Genomic DNA, 22,886 nt, shown 5'->3' with positions numbered 1-22,886 from the left:
CACTGAAAGTGTAAATGGCTAGACGCTATGTATTCCATTTGCGATCTGTTTCGCAGGGAGTTCTTTGTAATTCTCGATGCGACTGCCTTTTTCTAGTTCTTACTTCTTAAACTTTGCGCTGGTCCGCAGTCTCGCACCTGCTTTTTTTCCACGGTCCTAGACAAGTGTATTGTAAGAAGGATTTTGAGAATTAGGCGCCACCGTCCGCGGCCTGGTCAACGCCAGCTTGCGGATCCAAACCTCACCCAGGGGTCTCCGCGTGGGGCTCCCAGAGAAGGAGTGGGAGGATGGAGATGCCAGGGGCTTATGAGCGCTGCCAAAATGTCGATATGCAACAGCCACTTCTAGATTTGCTCGGTATCAAGGACCACGATCCCGGGGGCGCCCGGCCGCCTGGACCTCGCTCCCTGGCCGGCGCCTAAAGGAGGAAGAGGAGGAGACGCCCAGGCCGGATCCCCGCCGGGGCTCGGGGAGACGCGGCGCCAGACCTAGCCTGCGCGCGCTCCCCCGCCCGGCCTCCCCGCGCGCCCCGGCTCGGCCACGCCCCTCATCCCTCGCCCCACCCCCGCGGACCACACCCCACCCCCGCCTACCGGCCGCCGCCGCTTGCCCCTCCCCCAGCCTCCAGGCGACAAAGGCTCGGCCCCACCCCCTGCTTTTCCACCCCTCACCCCCGCCCTCCCCATGGCAGCTTCACATAGGCCCCGCCCCTCCACTATAGCCTCGCCCACTAATTATTCACACCCCGCCCCGCCTTTCGGCCGCCTTCGAGACCCCGCCCCCTCTGAGCTTGCCCCTCCCCCTGCTAGTCCACACTCCGCCCCTGCCTCCCGGAGGCCCAGGCTAGGACCCGTCACCTCCTTCTCCAGGTTTTCCTCCCACCCCAGTCTCCCCAGGGGGCTCGGCTCAGACTCTGCCCCCGCCGCCCAAGGCCCAGCGCCGGCGCAGGACCACCCCTCGCCCGCGGCCCCGCCTCCGAACCCCCGCCCCCTGGACCCCGCCCGGGTCGGGAGACCACCCCTGCAGCTGGCTCCTTGGTCCCGGTCTTCCGCGCCCCGCCCCCGCCCCCGCGGCCCCGCCCCGGTGCGGGGACCACCCTCCTCCCGCGGAGGCGGGGGCCAAGCGCTCGGGGCACTCTCGGCTGTCCCGGCCCTTCGCAGCCACCGCCGCCGCGCGGTGGTTCCCGCGGATCCGCGCGCGCCGCCGGCCGGGAGAGCTCTCAGACCGCGAGGCGAGCCGCAGGAACCCGTGGGACGCAAAGCGAGCCAGGTAGGCAGGCTGCACTCCGGGCTGTCCGCTGCGGGCCGCTCCAGCCCCGCTCCCAGCCTCTCTCCCGCGGCGCCTGCTGGGGCTCGGCGGGTTTGCACGCCTCGCGGGCGCTGCTCGTTCCCCTGCCGCCTGAGTTCGGGGCTCCGGGGTGCCCGGGCGCGGCTGGCGCCGGACGGCTCCGGGAAGCCTCTCGCGCCCCTCGTGCTCCTGGGGGACCCAGTCACCCCGGCGCAGGCGGGCGAGCCGGGGTTCCGGGCCCGGAGCGGCACTCATGGCCCCCGCGTACGCCCGGGGGATCCCTCTCCCCTGGCCCTAGCGCTTCCCGAGGCTGGCCCTGAAGGGTGGCCCGCCTCGGCGACCGGACGCGTCCTCGGGGCGCTCAGCTCGGGGGGCTTGGGCGCTCTGAGGGCTGGAGGGGCCGGGGAGTCCTCTGGCGCGGCCCTGGGGAGGAGGGAAGGGCGCGCGGTCCCGGGTTAAACTTGGTGACAATGCATATTTCAACTTCTTCGGAGACCTTTCATTTTAGGATGGAAATGAAAACCCCGATTTCTGGCTTAGCCGTCCGGGGACCGAGCAGCCGCGAGGTGACAGCGCCGGCGGCGGGCGGGTGGGGACGGCCGGCAGAGACGCACGTTGCTGAGTGGTGTTTCCCGGGAAGCCCGCTCCGCGGTGCGGATTGGTGGTCTGTAGGATCCCTGCCTTGGAGTGCGGCGACTCCTAGCCCGGGGCCGGTCGTGCAGCCAGTGGGACCAGGCCGCGCTGGCCCTTCCCCGGGGTGTTGGGCGGCCGGCGGTGCCGCCAGGGGGGCGCAGCGGGACGGCGGCCGGGCTTCCTGCGTGCGGAGAGGCCGGTGGAGCCTCACCGGTCAATGAGATTTAAAAAGGGAACGCCGGGCTGGATTTTATCCGTGCTTATTCTTTCCAAGTTAGTGCAGCAGATCGGTACCGTGTGCTTTGTCAGTAGTAAGAAGTTCGCATAACTTTTGTTCCGATCACAAAAGCAATATATTCTCTGGGTAGAAATCAGAAGTATAAACAGTAAAACAAACCATCATTGATCCCACAGTTCCTACCGGCCTCAGTATTTACACTCTTTGATATTCACATTTCACAGGCTTGCCGATCTAATCGATAAGTTTACCAGTGGAGCCTCTCTTGACTAAATGAAAGCAATCCCTTTGTGCAACTCTCCCCTTCCCACCCTTCTAAATGGGTTTGTCTCCGAGCACCAAAGTTTGGGTGTATCGGCCAGGCTCCCTTCTCAGGCTGAGTCCCCTTTCCAGTGTGTGGTGTTCTCCATGCCTTCTGTAGGCTGGGGGTGGAGAGAGAAGCCAGCAGTCAGCTAGACCACTGGCTCAGACTGGATTGGCTGTGGTTTTGGTTCCTTGCCTTGAAAAAAATGAAGGTAATGATTCTCAATCTACTGCTCAGAGCACCATAAAAGTTAATGGGTGGTTTGCAAAGCGTTTTGACACCCTTGGGTGGACAGCCGCTGCACTTTGCGGGGCTGGGGGTGTCCCTTGCTTTCGTCATCAAATGAAACAGTCTGTCTCCTACTTGGCCACCCTGACCAGGAAACGGGCGCCAGGAGTGACCGGCGGGGTCTGGAGAAGGTTCCTGGTTCCCTGCTCAGTACAGCCGGCCCAGGCTAAGCCCCTCAGAAAATGGGGGGCTTGGAAGGAGACAGAACTCCCCAATCCACCTTCCCTGTCTGCTTTCTGCACGTGGGCAGATGTGTAAGGGGGCTTTGACGTTAAGACGGGCCCCAGGATTCACAGGCCTGATGCCCGGCCATCCAGAATGACGAGGCCTGCTGATCCAAGAGGGAACAGTTAGTTCTGGGAGAAGGGCTCAGGCTATGAACAACCCTGGCTTCCTAGGCATTTGTTTTATGGCTCCCTTGTTTACGAAATGAACAATGACTAGCTCAGATCTGCGGGGCCTGAGAAGCTTCTGTGAGCTTTAATTTTTTTCCTGTTGTCCCAAGCCTCTGGCATCGTGCTTTACGGGGCTTTTTAAACAATTGGGAGAAACCCATATCATTTGTTAACGTCTGATACCGAGAGCCGGAGGTGCCACACAGGTTGCCTTTTGTTCCCCTTGCAAAGCAGCCGTGAAGGAAGCTCCTCTTTCTTTAGCAGGTCTCCAGGGCTCCAGTTTGTCATTTGATAGTTTCATTTTTTTTTTATTGTCGCTCCCACCAGCACTTTGTTCTGCCCAATGTCTAGTAGCTGACCACAGCCCAGACACAGGGGGGACCCAGAAAATGGTCTGGACAAGTTGCTGATAAGTGTCCTTCCGGGGCTCATCGGCTCTTAGTACTGTGCCCCGAATTTTCTCCGCGTAGGGGGGAAAGGGGGAGTCTTCCTGGATTTTCTTCTCTGCTGCTGTTTGCTAACTGGATTTCTGGTTACCCAGCAGCCTGGAATTGTTTTCCTGCCGGCTGCTTCAACAGACCTTTTTCTTATTCTAATGGTTCTAGTGTGAGGATAAGACTTGCTAAGGTCAATGGGGTTTGCACCCCGGGTTCTGGGAGGCCACTCCTGAGTTTAAATCCTGGCACTCAGGCCTGTGAAGTGTGGGAGGGTGTGTGCGCTTCCTTCTTCCCCGGGGAGGAGGCCAGCTGGCTTCCCTCAGCTTCTTAAGGGGAGCCCTTGGCCCGAACAAGGTTAGGAGTTAACCGCTGTGCTGGGCCCTGGCTGACCTCACCCCATGCTCGGGGCAAACCTCCATGGCTCTGTGTTTGAGGAACCAGCCGTGTGCCTGCCGGATACTCAACTGAGGAGAAGCCGTTGTTCAGCCAGTGGGCCTTGCTCCATCCACGTGGGTTTCCCTTAGCTTTGTTATTTTCAAATTCGACACCCGAATTGGGCCACGTCGCCGTTTTTCTTCTGAGAATTGGATTCAGGCCCCTGGGATATTTCCTAAGGCCCTGGAGATGGACACTAGGACTTCTTTGCCCTGAGGTCACTGCCTGATAACCAGGAACTAGGAAGGGTCACCGTGCAGCTAAGTAGACTTCACCATGACTGCGTGGCCCGGAGGGGAACCCGGGGGCCATCCAGTGTTGCACTGGGCTTCCAGCGAGCTGGGTCCCCCACCTCCCCAGCTGTTTGCACAATAGAAGTTCCATGTTCTCCCATCACACCCTGGAGAGTAACAAAAAAACAGTTCAGCCAGCCCTCACACACAAGGGAACCATCCAGCTACTTACTCAGGGTCTTCCGGGGAGCCCGAGCCTGCTTCTCCGTGGGCCCCGAGGGCATCGTGTGTTACTGGACCACGTGTCTGATGCCATGAGTATCAGCGTCTCAGGGGAAAGGGTGTCGCGGTGTTCAGCCTTTAGAAGGCAAGAGAATGCCGAAGGTATTTTAGAAACAGCGTGTGTGATGTGTTTCTAGGAAGGGTGAAATTCCTTATCGTGCCTCACTGCTTCCCATCCACCAGGTGTAGAAAGTAGCTTCCCAAACCTTCAGTAAGAAAATATGGGCTTGTGGGAATAGAATGTGTACTGAGTTCAACTAATTTAAGTCGAGATTCGGGGTGTTTTTTAACGGGCATAGTTTGCTGAGGGTTTGCGATAGACCAGGTCCAGTGTGCACACTTTTTTTTTTGCGGTACACGGGCCTCTCACTGTTGTGGCTTCTCCCGTTGCGGAGCACAGGCTCCGGACGCACAGGCTCAGCGGCCGTGGTTCACGCGGCATGTGGGATCTTCCCGGACCGGGGCACGAACCCGCGTCCCCTGCATCGGCAGGCGGACTCTCAACCGCTGCGCCACCAGGGAAGCCCCGGTGTGCACACTTTTATCCTTGCAAAAACAGCTAGGGGTTCCATTTTACAGGGAAGCTAGAATTGAAGTAGTTGCTCCAATCTAATCGTCCCAGTAAGTGCTTGATTTGATTCTGGACCTGCCTGGGCCCAGAGCTCTTCATCATAACTCCCAGTGTGCCAGAAAGAAAGAAACAGGTCACAACTTCGGGAGCGTGAAGACACAGGGATGGAGATAGCAGAGTGCCTGTCACCCTTACACAATGACCGAAAAAAGGTGATGAAATCTTTAAAACCCTAGGAATCTTCGTCGTCTAAATGGAAAGCAACCCGTTTGCACCTTTGCTCCCCGGGAGCCGTGCCCTTGCGCCCGGTCTGCAAGGTAAAGTTTGATGTATTTGGAAGATTGTGATTTTGGAGGTGGGACAACTCAGACAGAATCTGCTCTGAAGTTTGTCCTTGTACCATGAAAAGAGGGTATTCTGAGCAGATGAGGTTACTAGAATAAGATTAAGATTATGGGAAGGCTGTTGAGTAAATGTAAGATAAGGGTCCGCCTTCCACTTTACAATCAAATAAAGGATATACTAATGAGATTATTCCTACCTGCTCCATCAAAGCTAGGTCTTCGGGGAACTCTCAGAGCTGACGCCTGGTAGCCCAACTCTTCTGAACAAATTGACAAGAATCCTTTCCGTGAAAGGATTTTTGTGGTTCCGTATTCTTACTAAATCTCTCCTCTCATCTCTCTCCCCTTCCCTGTTCTCCCAGTCTGCTTCGCTGAGGAAAACCCTGCCCTGTTCTTATGAAACAGGGAAGCCTCCTAAGCTCTGTAGGCCTGGAAGGAATTCACATGTTCCCTTTCGTGGCTTTTTCCATGTTGCAGGTCCCTGAGCCCGAAGTGTGCTGGGCAACCTGCTCCCCGGAAAAAAACAAAGCGTCTTGATGGTAGCATCCGTCAACCGCCCTGGTGTAAATCCTCCCACCGTGGCTGATTTCAAGCTGCCAGTCGGGCCTGGCAGTATTACTGAGTATTTGACAGTCTGTGTAGCCAGTTAGAGCGGGCTGCAGCTTGCCTTTCATCGCACTGAGCCCAGCAGTACAGCCCCCCTTGTAGAATGGATGACGTGGTTGCCTGGGCTTCTGCTCGGACCACGGCTGCCCAGGAGCCGCATGTACTGAGAGGATTTGGGTGTCACTAAGTAGCCTAGTTTGGCCAGCAAGGGTAGAGTGCTTCAAAACTCAGACTCCACGTTAAAATCACCTGGGGGATTTTCAGAGCTGCCCAGTGGAATCGGCATTCTGTGTGTATCCAGGGTTGAACTCCACAGATGCAGGGAATTTGTGTAAGAAGAAAATTAGAGGTGTGGTTTGAGATTAGGCATGGCAGACCCTGCATTTGAGGCCGAGGAGTTGAACGTTTTCCGTGTGGGGTGAGGGCAGGTTTTCCAGCAGAAGCCTCGGAGTGGAGGAAGGGCCCACATGTTCCCAGTTGCCAGTCGCCGGTCAGACTCCAGTGGCCCTCCACGGGGGCGGACGACATTGTTTTGCCTTGGTTGCTTCTGCTGGTCTGGAACAGAGATGGGTCTTTGCGGAGGAAGGGAGGGTTCAGGATGAAGTGAGAGATCGCTCCTTGGGGAGACGGCTCCTTGGGTGGGTTTGGTGAGTTGACCTCGGATGTTGCAGCAGAGAGCCGGCGTCTAGAGGAGCTTCCCAGGACCGTCCAAGTGAAGAAAGGAGAAACTCAATGGCTGAGGGCTCTTCAAGCATCTGAGCTTGGTTGCTCACGTAAGCTGATTGCTTTTTCCCTGTCATAATTAGCAGTCCAATTATTTAAAATGTAAGAGCTTCCTTGAGAGGCAGCAGGCGCGTGGGAAGGGGAGTGTCACTGAACTTCTGAGCCAGGCTTGTGAGCAGGAAGGGGCCAGCCAGGCCCTCAGGTGCAGACTTAAGGAGGCATCACCCTTGGGTTGTACACACGCAGGGTCCGCCCTGCTGGTCAGGGGTCACCCGTGTGAGAGAGGGCTGGCTCGGGCCTCACTTGCTTAGAGCCGAACCCGTGATCGTGGAAGAGCTCACTGCAGCCTTGAGTGTGGAGTGGGCCTGGGAGCATGCTTCTCAGTCACCCCATGAAGATGAGGCGGGAAGGCCAAGGGGGCGGGGGAAAGAAGCAGCTGGAGGTGGGAGAATGTGTACCGCGTGTCCCTGAAGCCGAGGAGAAGGTTGGGGTGTGGGGGAAGGGAGCCCCGTGCAAACAGGACAATTCTGGTTACGGATCATCAGAGAAGTAACACCCGGAAGTCTAGGGGCCACTGGATTTGGCTTGTTAGAGCCATGTGACTGTGGTAGTGGGGAAGCTTCTAGAAAACCAAGGACAAGGGGCATAGGCCACTGAGTTAGTGATAAAAGAAAAAGGACTGTCTTTTGAGGATATCAAGGCAGGAAGGACCCAGAGTTGCGTCAGAGGGCCTGGGATGCTCTGGGCTGCGGAGGCCTGGCCGGGGGCTGACGGGGTGTTGGGACCAGCGCGGAGAGATGCAGGGTCCAGTGAGGGGGTGTGGCGGCCCCGTGGACTGTGAGGGATAGAGGTAGGTGTAAGTGGTTGTCATTGGGAGCAACTGGTTAGAAGACTCCCTTGCCCCCGTGCCTTTTCACCAGCCTCTTTTGGGGGTTGGCTGGGGGCCTCATTTGCCCCGAAGTCCCAGCTCCCTGAGGCTCCTCAAGGAAGGCTTTCCTGACTGCCCAGGCCAGGAGCTGACAGCTGCTTCCTCACCTGTCCGTTGTCCCCCTAGGCGGGGCTCTGCTAGGCATGGGGCTGCATCTTTATCTCTGCATCCTCACTGCACAGACAGCACATTCCGTGAGCGAAGAGGGACCAGCCAGGATGAAGACCGAGGGTGGTGCCTTACCAAGTAACCAGACAGCGGCAACGCTGAGAGCCTTCTTAGACATCTTCACAGCTAAAAATTACGCTAGAGGATAGAAGTAATTTCTATGAATAATGATCAGCTGACTTGTAAATGCTGTTCAGTGGCCCCCTTGCAGCTCTGCCCTTTACCATTTCATTGAGTCCGGCTTCCCGCCTTTGTTTACCCGTTCGTGCTGTGGCCCTTTTGGGAAGGATTTTAATGTTTATAGCTTTCGGATACAGAGAAATACAGCTCTTCCTCAACTTAGGATGGGGTTGTGTCCCGATAAATCCATCGTACACTGAAAATATCGTCAGTTGAAAGTGCATTTAATTACACCTAAACTACCCAACATCATAGTTTAGCCTTCTCTAACTTAAACGTTCTCCAAACGCTTAGAGTAGCCGACAGAATCATCGAACACGAAGCCTGTTTGGTAATCGAGTTTTGAATATCTCACGTAATTGATTGAATATTGTACTGAAAGTGAAAAACAGAATGATTGTCGGGGTGCAGAATCATTTTAAGTGTGTCGGTTCCTGGCGCCGATGATCACTCCCTGCCCTGCCCAGCATCATGGGAAAGCGTCAAACCCACATACGCTGGCTCCAGAAAAGAGCAAAATTCAAAATTCGAAGTACCGTTTCTACTGAATGCATATTGCTTTCACACCCTCGTAAAGTCAAGAGATGTAAGTCAGGGACCATCTGTAAATGGAGTATCTGAAAAATGCAGGTACCTTTAAGCATTTTAAAATTACCCTGAGAATCATCGTTTTGACAAGTGGTGTCAAATATTTGTATATGTCCCTTACAGAAGTAGAAAATAAAGGTCCGTGTTTGAATTTAACTGGGAATAATGGTTGGAGCTGGTGTATTGATAGCACATATAAGTAATTCATGTAAAGGGCTGGGCCAGGGCTGGGCACTCGGCAGCCTGTGGTGGCGGTAGTGATGGTGTAAAAGCAGTCACCTACTATGGTCTGGTCTCACTTTTCCTCCCCATCATCCCGTCCCAAATATCCTCTTGCAGAAGTTGTGGGTTTTTCCCCCTTGTGACTTCGGAAATCAGTGTTTCCGACATTTTTAGGAGGACAGCTCTGTTCTGGTTTTGTGCCGGTTGGCAGCCATTTGGCTATCTCACTTTTATGTGCTGGATTAGGAAACCAACATTTCAAATTTTGGTCACATTTCAGGCCCATGTTGGAGTCTTCTGTACATGGCTCTTTCTTTTCCGTCAATCAAATATGAAGCAACACGATTTGCACAACTGAAATTTATTATAGGTGATTCAAGAATTAAGTGACTAACCATCCATCGTGTTCTTCTAAACACTGTTTTTTGTACCCAACGCATCGTCAGGGAACAGAAATAGCTGAAATAAGTTTTCACGGACTGGAAGGTGACAAGTGAGAAGAGGGGTGGAGTCAGCAAGTGACACCCCAGTCCGAGACCTGAGATCCAGAATGGCCCTGGCTGGTAGGCTGGGGGGACCAGCAGCCAGTGGCTGGAGGCCTCTGTGCCTCTTTGCAAGAAGGCCTTACCTGCCCTAGCTACCTTGGGGGGTGGGGGAGGGAGGTGAAGCATCTTGTGTTCAACATATGTCCTTTCTAGATATGAATTGTTATGGGAAGAGGGAAAGAGTTTGCTGTGATTTTTCATTCTTTTCTTAAAAAAACCCTGTCTGCTTAAGTCCCCCCTGCCACCCCCCCACAGTTACTCAAGTAATCGTATGTTCATCTTAGAAACCTTAGAAAATGCAAAAGGAGAAAAAAGTTTCATCAGTGGAATTCTGCCACTCATGGTAACTGCTCTGGGCATTTTTGTGTCTTTCAGGTATTTTCACATGTAAATCTAGACTCTTCTAAACAAAACAGGATGGTGGAGTGGGAACTCGTTTTTAGCTCACTAGATACCTGATGTGTAGTAATCCTTCAATCAGTCACTCATTGTTGAATGAACATTATGCTTTTTATTGAAAATTGTTGACGTATCTCCAGATCAATAACTACAGGTTTGCATCCTGTACTTTGCGTCACATTTGTTCGGGGATGCACCCTCTTTAACAAGTCCGCATTCATGGACAGTTTCCAGTGACTTTGAAATTATAAACAGCACTGCAGTGAACATCTTTCACTACATGCAAGTTTCTTCTTCCAATGAGTTTTGTGCTTTTATCCTTAAAATGTATAAAGAACTTTGAACTATATTAACGGTTGAGTGAACCGTATAATTGCTGCTCAGAAAAGCATGTCCAAAGGTAGTGATATTCAGGAAAGTTCCATCAGTGGAAGGTGTTAAGTACTTTGAAGAAGACTTGGTGAACTTTGAGACCAGTCTTAGCCTTGCTGGGACTCCTTTGGGGGAAACTGATTTCTGATCATCAAGAGTGCTAACGTCCTCAGCATCGTGAGCTTCGCGGGCAGGGGTTGGAAGTGCACATCTCAATTTTAGGGAGAGCACATACATGCCACTTTCAGAAACAGTAACATGGGGGGAAACCGTGTGTCCTAAAACTTAGGAGATGTTTCTGGGGGGCGTCTTCAAGGGGTCACTCCTTCCCAGAAGCGGACGAGTCTGATTTCCACGCGCTCAGCTTCAGGAACTGGCACTCCAGGCTCCCCAGGGTCCTGTCACTGTGGCCGCTGAGTGATTCGTGGAGCTGCGTCCCTTGATGAGCTGCAGTTTGACTTGGCACACGGTGACGGCACAGACTTGATTTTTGAGACCTTTGGGTTCAGTAAGAGGAGAAAGTGCTTACTTAATACCTTCCGCTGATGGTAAGGCCGTAATTTTGATTTCTAGCTGTGGTCTGGTGTCACAGGACTTCTTCATTCTGGCAGGAGAGGGAAGCTGAGTTACGGGCGGAATATTTGTTGGCCTGTGTCCTGCGTGTGGTTCTGCAGGGGGCCTGGCTGCCTCCTCTGTCTTGGCTCCGAGGTATCCATGAGTCATTGTTCGCTGGTGTTAGATGAGGCGGCACTTTTCGGGCTGTCCTTTCATGCTGGCTGTTTGCTCTGGGTGCCAGGTCCACCTCATGGAGTTTTGGGGGGCTTGAGAGCCAGGCCCTCTTGTAACTCTCTGGGACGTTGCCCTAGCCACCCCCCCCCGCCCCCCGTTAGCTCGTGTTTGACTTGAACTCATTCATTCCCTCCCTCACTCCGAATCCAGTGTGTGCCAGATGGGCTGTGGGGGATTGGGGGGATGGAGAGACCACCAGGGACAGCCTCTGTGCAGGGAATCGGCCACCAGTGCCCCAGGAGAGGAGGTCGAGTTTCCCCGGGTGTGCTGGGGTTCGGGACTGCCTCCCCAAAGAAGCCCTACTAAGTAGGGGGACTGGAAGGAATTGGGTGGTGCCCACAGGGGGGACTTGGGGGCAGCGGGTGGTTGAGTGAGTGCCAGGAACCGGTAGGGGTGCCGGCTTTCTGGGAGCACCGTGTGGGGATGTGAGAGGCAGGTGGCAGGTGGCTGGAAGGGCAGATCCTTCTGGGCTTCAGTCAGCTTTGAACTTTTATCTCAGGCCACCAGGAAGACGATTACACGTGTGAGCCTGACTTGCAAGGGGCCCGGGAGGTGAGCTGATGACCGGTGCCTCCCTGTCACAGCCCTGCTGCCCCACAGCCGCCTTGGGTTCCCCTCCTGGGGCTCCTGGCACCCCACTCTGCGACCCACACGGGGTACCTCTCCCTCCTGACCTGCTGTGAGAGTCTCATAGAATCATCCGATTGATTAAATGACCAACCTGTTCAGTTTTAAGAGTTACGCTTCTTACCCAAAATGACACTTAGAAACTGAGCCAACTGTCAGGTCGTTAAGAGTCCCAGCATCTTATATTCCAGAAAGGAAAAGGTACTGATGAAGGTGTGGAGATTTTCCAGATAAAACAACATCAGAGGGACCCAGTGAGACAGATCAGAGCAACCTTGCCCTGGTCAGTTGAGTCCCTGGCGGTCTCTGAGCGTGGCTGTCCCCCCAGGACACGGCTCGGGAGCACAGGCAGGGCGAGTCCTGGTTTTCCTTGTCAGGTTGCAAACCTCACCAGGCCGGGCAGTCATTCCCCTCCTGACATCCCCCTTCTCTACCCCACTTGAGTTGGTCGCTGCAGAGTTGGAGCTTTGCTGGTCTTCTGGAGGATTTCTGTGTCTAACCCACATTAACCTGGCTAATCCTGTGTCTACTTCTGGGGAAAAACTTCTGCTCCAGTCGGACAACCGGTTGTCCTCAACTTGCTTGGGGTAACACCGTGACTTTATCAAGGTTAAAAGGGACAGAACCGAAAGCTGGAAAATGATGTCATAAACACCGCTTTTTCTGTCATTAGTGAAATTGTCAAGAAGTTGGCTGCTTGCTAAATTGAGGGTCATTATTATTCTGGAAAGAAGCGGGGTTATTTTGATGAGCAGGAAAATGGAAAGAATAGCAGTGATTCCCTTGGGGGTCCGGTGTTGGCAGCCTGAGAGTAACAGGTGAGTAAGGCGTTCAGGACAAGCCCTTACGGTTTCTCAGGTGATTGTAAATTAGGCATAAGGGGAAAACTTGAGCATGTGTGACTTTGAATATGTCAGGTTGTTTGCGGTTGTCCTTTGCCTTCAGGTTTTAGTGCTGGGAATTGCAGATGGGCAGCTCTGTAGAGCTTGCACACAGGGCTGGAAGGGAGTGAACAGAAATAACAGTGGTTTGGGTGTGAAAATTGGTGGGCAGGTCTGGGGCTGTCATCTCCCACCCAACCGCAACCCCCTCCGTTGTCTTTAACAAAACAAAGTAAACTGTAAATTTAAGATGTTTTGGGGAGAAAAAGGAGAAATGACGGCTAATATTTGTAGAACACCTACAGGCAGTCAGTATACCAGGTCCTCTCACTTACACATGAGATCCTCCCAAAACGCAGAGGGGTAGGTGGCATTGTTCACATCTTAACGGACGATGAAACTGAGACCCAGAGGATAGCTATCGTGTCCATGGACACAGCGAGTATCGGAATATACCAGGGAGTAAACTTTTATGTGGTCTTTATGCCTGGATATTAACTGAGGGGGTTATTTACCCAAAACATGAATGCCAGGCCGTACATGCAGCTGTCCCATTGTGGATACGTGGACTGTTGGAGTGGGAGGATTAAGTGCATTGAAAATGACACAGAACCAGACGTTGCCCTGGAGGGTATTCATTCATGAGCACCTGTCAGATCAGCGCTGCCACACGCCTCCCACTTCTCGCCCCTGTGGGCCCGTCTTAGACAGCGGCATCTTGTTTTTAATGTTATATCGACTCTTTCTCACATCCTGCATTTGAGGATGCCTGTGCCTTGACTCTCTTATCTTCCTCTGAATTACAAGGATCAGAAACTTCGGAAATAGTTCTTTTCATTGATGGTAAATAGTGCCCGTATCAAACTAATTACACATTGCCTGTCTGTGGAGAAAGCATACATGCTCTCCTTAACGAAGCTGACGTTACCCTTGATAATAGGAGTAATACAAAGATATGTAATCCCACTTTGCTAACAAACTGTGTTTACGTATCCCCTCTGCTTTGGGTCCTTGTCTGGCGTTCTTGCGTAGCACATTTATGCTGTGCTCGTAACGGTGGTAATAATTAGGACACCAGTAGCATATGCCGTATGCCAGCCAACGTCTTCAGCATTTTACCTCTAAACTATTCATCTTTCCATCCTATGATGGGAGGGACACTTAGCATGTCTGGATCACAGGGAAGCTAGGGTGCCAAAGGGGAAGGGACTTGTCTGACCCATGAGTGCAGAAGCCAGGATTTGGGTCTGAGCCATCAACTTTTACCTTTTCTGCCCCGCACCGGGGGCGAGGTCTCCCCCAGGTAGGGAAATCCTGGGGCCAGCAAGTTGCTTATGGGAACCAGGCCGGGGGGCAGGGGGCGGACGGGTCAGGGAACGTGAGGTCTCAGGTGAGATGAGGATGGGCAGGTAACAGCCAGGTGGCTCGTCTGACGGGGACGATTCCCGATCCCCAGCTGGAACCAAGGCTTGAGCACGGGAGAGAGACCTTAATGCTGGGGGGCGGCAGGGGAGCTGGGCAGGAAGGGGGGGTCTCAATCCACCCCCCCCCCACTGCACTGTCACACTTGGCACACATGTGAGCCCTCCTGCTGTGGCCCAGTCCTCTCCTGCCTCCTTCAAAGCTGTCGTTTATCAAGATCTGCGCCCATCAGGCCCTGTGCCAGACATTCGGTCAAGGTGTCTTCATGACTCTGCATGGTAAATGTTTTAGAGGTAAATCTTTGTACCTAAAGAGCTTGTACTCAAGTAACTCTGTTTTATGGTGCTTTTCTGATTAGCCATGACATGTTCAACTAGGAATTAGTGCAGCATGGGAAGCTCCCTGCTTACCGTCATGGTGCCTCCGGTTTTCCTGCCTGCCAGCCATGGAGGAGCCCCACTGGACTTCCCTCCGTCAAGCGAGGGTGGCCGTCTGGTCCTCTGGGACCCATCCATCCACGGCTGACGGGATGAAAGGTGGGCTTTGGTCCACCAAGGGACCTGGGACCCCCGTTACCTTGGTGACCACAGTGATGACTGATGAAAGGTTCCAGATCTTGCCTCTTCGGCCACTTGAACTCATGGGGGAATATTTGGAAGTAGCAACATCAGTAGAACCATTGGTGGGCCGTGGGGTGGGTGGGTTTACAGTGGTGTTTCCGTGCTGGGGTACTCTGGAGAGGCACCTGAGTGCCTGGCGCCAGGTGGACCCCAGTGCCGTCCTTGTTGTTTTCTAAGGCATCTCTCATTTCTATTTTAATATCCTCTTTAACCCAAGAGTTATTTGTTTAAGTATTTAATTTTTTTCCTTGTCTATTTTCCCCTTTTTCCTCCCTCTTACTTTCTAGTTAACTTCTGGTTTGACTGCACTGGGGCCAGGGGCTGTCCCATACAGTTTTCTAATTTGGAGAGTTTTTCGGGTGTCAAGAATGCTTCTGAGTGTTTGCGAATGTTCCTTGGATACTCGCACCGCCTTTTGCATTTTCTCCAGGACGTGGAGGTGGGTGTGGGTCATTTAAATTATGCTCGTTGATTATGTTATGTTTCACGTTGTAACCAGATGATGCTCTGTCCGCTGCGCTGTCAGATTCGAGGGTCGGGCTCCTGTTTCCCGACGTGACTGCGGTTTTGTCAAGTTCTCTGGATCAACTCTAGCAGCTTCTCCTTCGTACGTGTTAGTTGTTCTTTCAGCATAATTGGATCTTTTGATCGCTCCACCATTTTGTCAATCAAAAAATGCTCGTGTGTGTATTCAGTGTTTGTGGCCTGAATTTTACCTTTTCTGATACCGCTTTACTGCCACCCCTTCTGGGTCATTTTCAGGTGTGTTTCACGCAGAGACGAATGCTTCCCCTCACTGGGTTAGAGCCCCTTCCTGGGTGATTCACGTTTGATGTACTAACTCATACACTTGGTCCCATTGCTGCCCTGTTCCTTGAAGGGCTTGCTTCTCGTGTCCTCTTACTGACTGTGGTTTGGAAGGCAGACCCGTGGCCCGTGGCTTAGTTACATTCATTGAAAAGGAGAAATTCCTGCTGTAAGTGCTTGGTGCGTGTTGAGAGCCGTGTCAGGACTTGGGTCTGCTGCTCCCCGGACAAAGTGAGCGTTTCAGCCAGGCTTCCTCCCCCAGGTCCCCTCTTCCCAGAGTCCACGGGTGCCGTTTTCCTCCTGTGACGTTGTATCCGTGATGCTGCCGAGTTCTCTGGTTCTCTAATCAGTTGGGGTTTGCAGTCCTGAGTGTGGTTTGATTTTGTGTGTGTAACACTTGGATCTGGGGATGACTGAGGTGCAGTCAGAGCCTGGCCTGTAGACTTTCGGGGCCCCCTCCCCAGCGCTTGGTCCCTTCTGTGTGTCTGGGAGGTTGTGTGTTGTCACGTGGACAGGGTTTCGGTGGGACCCCATGGTCACATGGCACCGGGTGCTGGCCTCAGTTGTGCCTGGCGTGGCTCTGTGACCTGCTTTTGCCTGGGAGGCCGACCCCACCCCCACCCCCGTCCTTGCTGCTCATTCCTTGGTTCCCTCAGCAGACACTCCTGGTGGCTTCAGCGTGCTGGACACGGTTCAGCCATGACCTTTGCCCTTTGCCAAGAACTGAGAACACAAGCTGATCGTGTTTCTTCCTGACCTGCGCACTCCAAGGCCTTCCTGGTTTCACAGAGTAAGCCTGAGCTCTTCAGCACAGCATTGGGTCTGACAGGCCGGCCTTCGAGCTTTCTGTCTGGCCTGCCCGTCTCTGCAGCTGCCCGCCGGTGCCTGAGATGCCACAGTGGTCCCCAACCTGATGTGTGTGCACCCTCCTCCCCAGGCCTTCAGGCTAAATGTCACTCACACACACACACACACACACACACACACACACTCTCTCTCTCTCTCTCTCTCTCTCTCTCACTCACTGTAACCCCTCATGTCTTCCTGTGTTAGCTTCAGCTACGTTGGTCACAACAGTCGCAGTCATTGGTATTGAGGACTGGCCTGGATGCCATCCTTCCTTTGCTCCTGAACTTAAGGGGGGGTCTTGGTGAACCTCTGTACCTCAGCTGGGCTTCTCTTGTCCTCCGAGCATCACATTCACCTGTGAGGGTTGCTCAGGCCCCTCCCTTACAGTCAGTTGGCCTTGGGCTGGGCCCCTTGCATCCTTCGTTTTAAAAGCATCCTAGGTGACTCTATGCCCAGCTTAGAGTGACTCCCATTGGAACCCATGTCTTGAATGGCATCATTCCTTAGATGATGGTTTTTCAAAAATGTTGCAGTGCTTATTAAATTGTTTTATCGTCAGAATAGGGTGCTTTTGTAACAATTCCAAATATTAACGACACCTGGCAAGTGAAAAGTGAGTCACTCGTCCCCACTGGAGCAGGCTGTGTCTCTGCTTTTAACCACCTTCCTTGGGCTAATTCCATTGTGTTGTGGATTCTTCTGCCGACCTGTATCGCTCAGGTTTCCGAGTCTGTATTCCCAAGCGGGGCTTAGGTATAGTTTCCTTTTTGGTTTGTTAGCTTTAGGGGTCAGGATCACTTTTTGCCTCGTAAAGCGATTGGCAAGGAGACTTTTTTGTAAAGTGCTTGAGACCTGTCTTGTGGGGCCCCAGGCCCCAGTGGAAAGGAGTTCCATGTGTGTTGCTGCAGGGCGTTGCCAGACTGAAATTCCAGAAACTACGTGAAGAAAACAAAATAGGCTACTGTATAGGACCTCCCTCTCTTTTCTTTTCTTTTTTTTTTTTTTTTGTGGTACAGGGGCCTCTCACTGTTGCGGCCTCTCCCGTTGCAGAGCACAGGCTCCGGACGCGCAGGCTCAGCGGCCATGGCTCACGGGCCCAGCCGCTCCACGGCATGTGGGATCTTCCCGGACCGGGGCACGAACCCGCGTCCCCTGCATCGGCAGGCGGACTCTCAACCACTGCGCCACCAGGGAAGCCCCCTCCCTGTCTTTTTAAAAATTTTATTTATTTTGAATTGTGGTTTAAAAAAGAAAAACCTAGTAAAAAATTTACCATCTTAACAGTTCTTTAAAGTGTGCAGTTGAGTAGTGTAAATTGTGTTCACATGGTGGTACAACAGGTCTTTAAAGCTTTTTCCTCTTGGAAAACTGAAACTTACCCATTAAACTTTTCCCCATTTCCCCCCTCCCCTAGCACCACCTGATAACTAACCACCGTTCTACCTTCTGTTTCTGTGAATTTGACTCTTTTACACAGCCCATATAAGTGGAATCATATAGTATTTGTCTTTTTGTGACTGGTGTTTATTTCACTTATAATGTCCTCAAGGTTCATCCAGGTTGTAGCACGTGACAGCTGCCTTCCTTCTTAAGGCTGAAAGATATTCTGTTATATGGAGAGACCACAATTTGTTTATCCATCCCTCTGTTCTTGGACATTTGTTTTGTACCTCTTGGCCATTGCGAATCGCGCTACTATGAATGGGGGTGGGCAGATATCTCTTTGAGATGCTGCCTTCACTTCCTTTGGACGGACACCCAGAGGTGGGGTTACTTTATCATGGGATAGTTTTATGTTTAACTTTCTGAGGATCCTCCATACCATTTTCCACGGCGGTTGTACCAGTTTACATTCCCACCAACGCCGCACAAGGGTTCCAGTTTTTCCATTCTCGTCCACACTTGTCAGTTTCTGGTTTTTGCCCATAGCCAGCCTAAGGGGTGTGAGGTGACAGCCCATGGTTTTGATTTGCATTCTCTAAAGATTAGTGGTACTGAGCATCTTTTCATACGCTTATTGGCTTAGCCTGCCCTTTTTAAACAGTATTTAGTTAGATTTTCTTTACAGCGTTTTTGAGGAGCCTTTTTCTTTATAGGTACTTGTGGTAAAAATGAAAACTCAAGTGAATTGATGTAGATTTTGAGGGATTCTCCCACGTACATGTGCTGGGGGAGCTTATTTCTGAAGAGACCATTTAGAAGGGGGAGCTCCTTGTGAAAAGTGGGCACACCCCCGCTCCCACTCCCCCTCTTCCTTTGCATTCATCCCAGAAAGCCATGTTACCCTTTGCGGGTTGTTTAAAGAGTTGATATAGTTCAAGTGCGTGTGACGACTGTCACCCTGTAGACTTGAAATGTAAGAATTGAAGCCACCCAGTGCCTCTAAAAGAGGGGCCATCGGTTGTCTTCTCTGTTTCTTTACAAGTAATCCATGCTTATCACTGATTTAGAAAATACAGCCTGCAGGAGAAATGAAAAGTCATCTGACTGCCTGTCACCCCATCACTGTCACATGGATGTGGTGTTAGAAACGGGGTCATTCGTGCTCACTCCTGCAGCCTGCTTTTTTCACTCGGCAGCTGTGTGGAACAGCGTTCTCTGGCCACACCAATGTCACCCATGCCATGCGGCTCCTTAGCCGTCCCTGGGACGAGTTGAGTGCCGTGGTCTGAGGAGGTGATGTCGGCACTTCTTCACGACCCCTGCATTGATTGAAAGCAGTAGCTCACCCACTCCTGTGCATTCCAGTTTGGACATCTCCCTCCCAGCCTCGCTGCCTAAGGTGGAATTGTAGCAGGCGTCCTCCGGCAGGAGAAGCACCTTCACTTCACTTCTCTGCAGGATGAGCTGCAGGTTGGTAGTTTCAGTGCTCTGTTCCGAAATGGAGCCGGCAAGGAGCTATCTCATCACTGCCTGTTCTGCGGTGGCACCAGGCTGAAAGCGATTCCAGCTTCCGGAGAAGAAATGCACGTTACACACCCTCTGGGACAGGGAGGCTGCCTCGCCCCTTCAGCTGGATGCTTCCCAGAGACCCCTCCTTTTTCTGAAGCCTGAATTTGGGGACTGTAGCTCGCACTGCCCACACGAGTGCGAGCCAATCTCGAAGTGTTTTTCCTGCGTCCATTTTGGTAGGTGTGGTTTGGAACCTTCGAGAAGGAATGTTTTCACTTGCCTCAGTGGGTCAGCTCCTCACCTGGGGGAAGGTCAGTTGGAGATTCGGGAAAGGCGTGAACTGGATCCTTTGCTGCCCCCTAAAATGTGCAGTGTGGGGGGCGGGTAGGGTGGGCGGCCCTGTGAACTCGCAGCCCTTGGCTAACAGTTAACCTGAAATGCAACTCTGGGTTTGCCAGGACTGCTGGGAGCCCAGAAGCTTCTGGAATCTTTAGCTCCACTTGGCCCTGAGGCTCCTGCCTTGATGGGCTGGCCCTTCAGCTGCTCCGTGAGGCTGGAGCTCTGTTCCCTCGCTGCATGGACCAGCTTCCTTAGCTCAGAAAGAGTGAGGGGTTCGTGCCCAGCACAGCTGCTCCGGCTTCTCTGTAGCCCCCCCACCGGCTTCCCCGTTCACTGGCAGGTACTGGGTTGCTTTTGGCCGCTGGGTGGGAGGAGGGGCAGGAATTAGGTGGCTCTGAGCCAGTCCGTGTGCCCACCCCGGGGCATGCAGCTCACCCTTAACCGCTCAGGCCTGCTGCCTGAGACACGTGGTGATTTGTGATGGGGATAACCGTAAAACTTAACCCCGATTACAGGCGCGTGTGGAGTGTGCCTGGCTCACATCTCAGCCCAGCTGGTAGCGGCCTGGCACCCCGAGGAGACAGGGCAGGGACATGGGTGTGTGTTGGCTGGGGGTACGGTGATTTCTTGGGATTGGCTTGGTGCAGAGCTGGACGTGCCTGCCAGTGTCCAGCAGCTCTGTTTTGGAGAGCTCTTCGGGAGAAAGGAGCTTGGTTTGGGCTGAGTTGTTTTCCCCAACAGGAATCCTTCCAGCCTGTGAGCTCTGGGGCAGCGCGGTACTGAGCCCTCTGCCCGCAGCTGCTGCCCCTTGTCACTTTCACAGTTGGAAAAACTTCCCTGGGGAAGTTCAGTCACGTGCCAAGTCCACCGTGGCAGACCTGAACCCAGACATCCTGCTGCCCCCGAGCTTGGGGCCCCTTCCATCCAGGGCCTAAATTCCATCCTGTAACCAGCTTTTACCTTCCTTTGCCTGGAGGCTCATGCCTGGTTCTAGAATCCTACCTAGGAAGCAGGCACTGTGAGCCTCTTCATGCAGCGTTTGGGGAAACCGAGGCATCAAGAAGTTCCCCCAAACTTTGAGGGTCAAAAATCGAACAAAAGTGGTTTGACTTGGAGCCTTCTCTCTTCCCTCCTCACCCCCCAGCCACTTTGCTGCTTCTCTTCCAGAAAGGAGCTAAAAGAGGATGTGTTTCTTTCCTCCCGTCTCATCCTCGGGGCTCCTCCACCCAAAGTTTCCAGGTCGCACACAGACGCTGAGCAATTCTCTAAACTGATTGATGACTCCAGAGCACAGGGGTCTGGGGCAGAGTTCAGTGTCAGGGACAGTGTATGTCCCCATACATGCCGGCGTCTCCTAGGGTTCGGGGCCCAGCTCTCATCCAGTGACCCCTCTGAAGGACGCCCACAGACTTGAGGGACCTCATCAGGTAATCCATCCATCCGTGCAGGGGGGCCCCCCAGGTCACCTGGCCAGGTATGTATAAAGGCCCAAACAGGACAGGTGGTATTTGGGCCCTTCTCCTAGAAATTGCTTTTTTATAAATACAGGCCTGGTTTTCACCTCTGTTTATTTATCCAGGCCTCTCAGGTTGTGACTTCCTGATGATGTTATAGTCAACTGAAAGTTCTGAGTCGCCAACTTAAATCCTTAGGAGAGCGGAGGGCAGTGTGTGTGTGGTTGAGAGGCCTTTACATAGAGCTTCCTGCAGCCGTGCTAGGCTTTTGTTCTCTTGCACTTGGGCTGAGCACTTCTGTTGCTTGTTTTATAATAAATAGAAAAGCTTGTATTTTTTTCCCTTCTGGCTGGCAATGGATGTAGGGGGACTTTCAGCGGAGAAGGAGGGAGGGACCTGGAGAAGGGGGCTCATAGAGGCCAGGCCAGGTGACCAAGGTCAACATCACCAGTATTAAGTCCTGTTGACAGTACGTGCCCTTGATACGGTGTGATGAGGGTACTTCACCTCTGCCCCCTTCCTCCCCTGAATCCACAAACCTAGTCTCACCATGAAAAAAACCATCAGACACATTCCAGCTGAGGGACACTTACAAGCTACCTGCCTGGTCCTGCTCAAAACTGTCAAGGTCGTTGAAAACAAAGAGCGTCTATGGAATTGTCACAGCCCAGAGGAGCCTCAGGAGACAGGGCTGAATGTCATGTGGCACTTGGATGGGATCCTGGAGCAGAAGAAGGACATTAGGGAGAAACTAAGGGAATCTGAACAAAGGACGGACTTTAGATCGTAATAACGTGTCATCCCCATTCGTTGGCGAACGGGCTGTCCTAGTGCACGATTTAATCATTGGGAAATTAGGTGTTGGTTGGCGTATGGGAATGCCCTGTGCTATCTTTTCTGTAAATCTAAACCTATTCTGAAAGAAAGTTTATTTTAGAAAAGAGACAAAACAGCGGAAGGGAAGGCCAGTGGGTGGCAGAGATTCCATGGCACGGCTCTCAGGCCAGGAATGGCCCTCTGCTCTTGCATCTGCTTTACACAGTGACCGCAGCTGGTGTCCGGAGGGTGCCCTGCAGTGCCGGCCAGTGGTACCGGCCGCCCCCTGCCAGGGAGAAGCCCAGGCCTCCACACCCGGGCTAGTAGCTGCCTTTTCTGCCAAACATGGTGCCCAGCCCCCTCGAGGTCAGGCCATGGCCTGTCTCTTCTGGCCAGCGTGTTCTTTGTTCTCTCCTGGACCAGACTTTGAATGGTGAGCTGCTCTCCCAGCCAGCGAGGCAGCCGGCTTCCAAACACAAACACAGGTCATCTCTGCCAGGTGAACTTGAGAAAGGCAGCAGAGCAGCGGGGACAATGGGCCTGTTTATAAACTGCTCTCAAATTCAGAATGTGGAGCATTAGGCTGGCGGTGGGAGTTGCGGTGGTGACCGAGGGTCCCCCTAATCCTGTTAGCGGCTCAGGGGTTGATGCACGGAAAATGGCATGAGATGGTGAGACTGTCTCTCCTCCGAAGATGGCTGATGAAAGTATGCACGGCTGCATCGAGGCATCCGCTCCTTTAGATATTCTCTGCTGATGTGGTGAGTCAGGGCTCAGGGAGTGAGTGCTGTTACACGCCCAGCACTGGGAAAGTCACCGAACGCACATGCACACGCATACACACGCACGCGGGCACAGGGCCCCTGCATGCACTGGAGCTTGTAATCTTCTTAGGCCAGAAGGCTTTCCTAGAGGACCGAGCTCCAGGACGGCGTGGGGACAAATGTCCATCTCCAGCTGGACCTGCCGTCCTCCGGCCAATCTTACGTGCCCAGGAATCGCCAGGGCGTTCCTGACCAGCTCCCGAGTGACAGGAAGGAGGTGGCCGGCGTGGGGACTGCACTCTGAGTGGCAGAGGCTCAGTCTGGGCTGGTGGGGGGTGACTTCTGCAAGGAGTGGGGCTCATGCTTCTCCTTGGGGGCCGGGACTGAAATTTTTTCAGGTGGATAAATCGGGAGGTAAGCCTGAACGTGAGAACAGGGATGAGATTCA

At 53.2% G+C, this 22,886-nt stretch overlaps 1 protein-coding gene across 2 annotated transcripts in view; it reads left to right on the top strand.

The window, feature by feature from the left end:
- The first annotated feature begins 1,248 nt into the window (after positions 1–1,248).
- SH3BP4 (SH3 domain binding protein 4) overlaps positions 1,249–22,886 on the top strand; it is a 94,057-nt gene continuing 72,419 nt past the window's right edge. Inside the window, exon 1 of one of the 2 annotated variants that reach the window (XM_022568027.2) lies at positions 1,249–1,269. The gene's annotated coding sequence lies outside the window, so the exon portion shown is untranslated. The remainder of the gene's footprint in view (positions 1,270–22,886) is intronic. The other variant, XM_022568030.2, reaches the window with a different exon arrangement.

This window comes from Delphinapterus leucas, chromosome 8, assembly GCF_059928025.1.
Source record: "Delphinapterus leucas isolate spDelLeu-1000000601 "Yukka" chromosome 8, BTC_Dleu_Yukka2, whole genome shotgun sequence".
Lineage (NCBI taxonomy): Eukaryota > Metazoa > Chordata > Mammalia > Artiodactyla > Monodontidae > Delphinapterus > Delphinapterus leucas.
The sequence above is the reverse complement of the archived record's forward strand: the minus strand, read 5'-3'. Positions and strand labels throughout refer to the sequence as shown.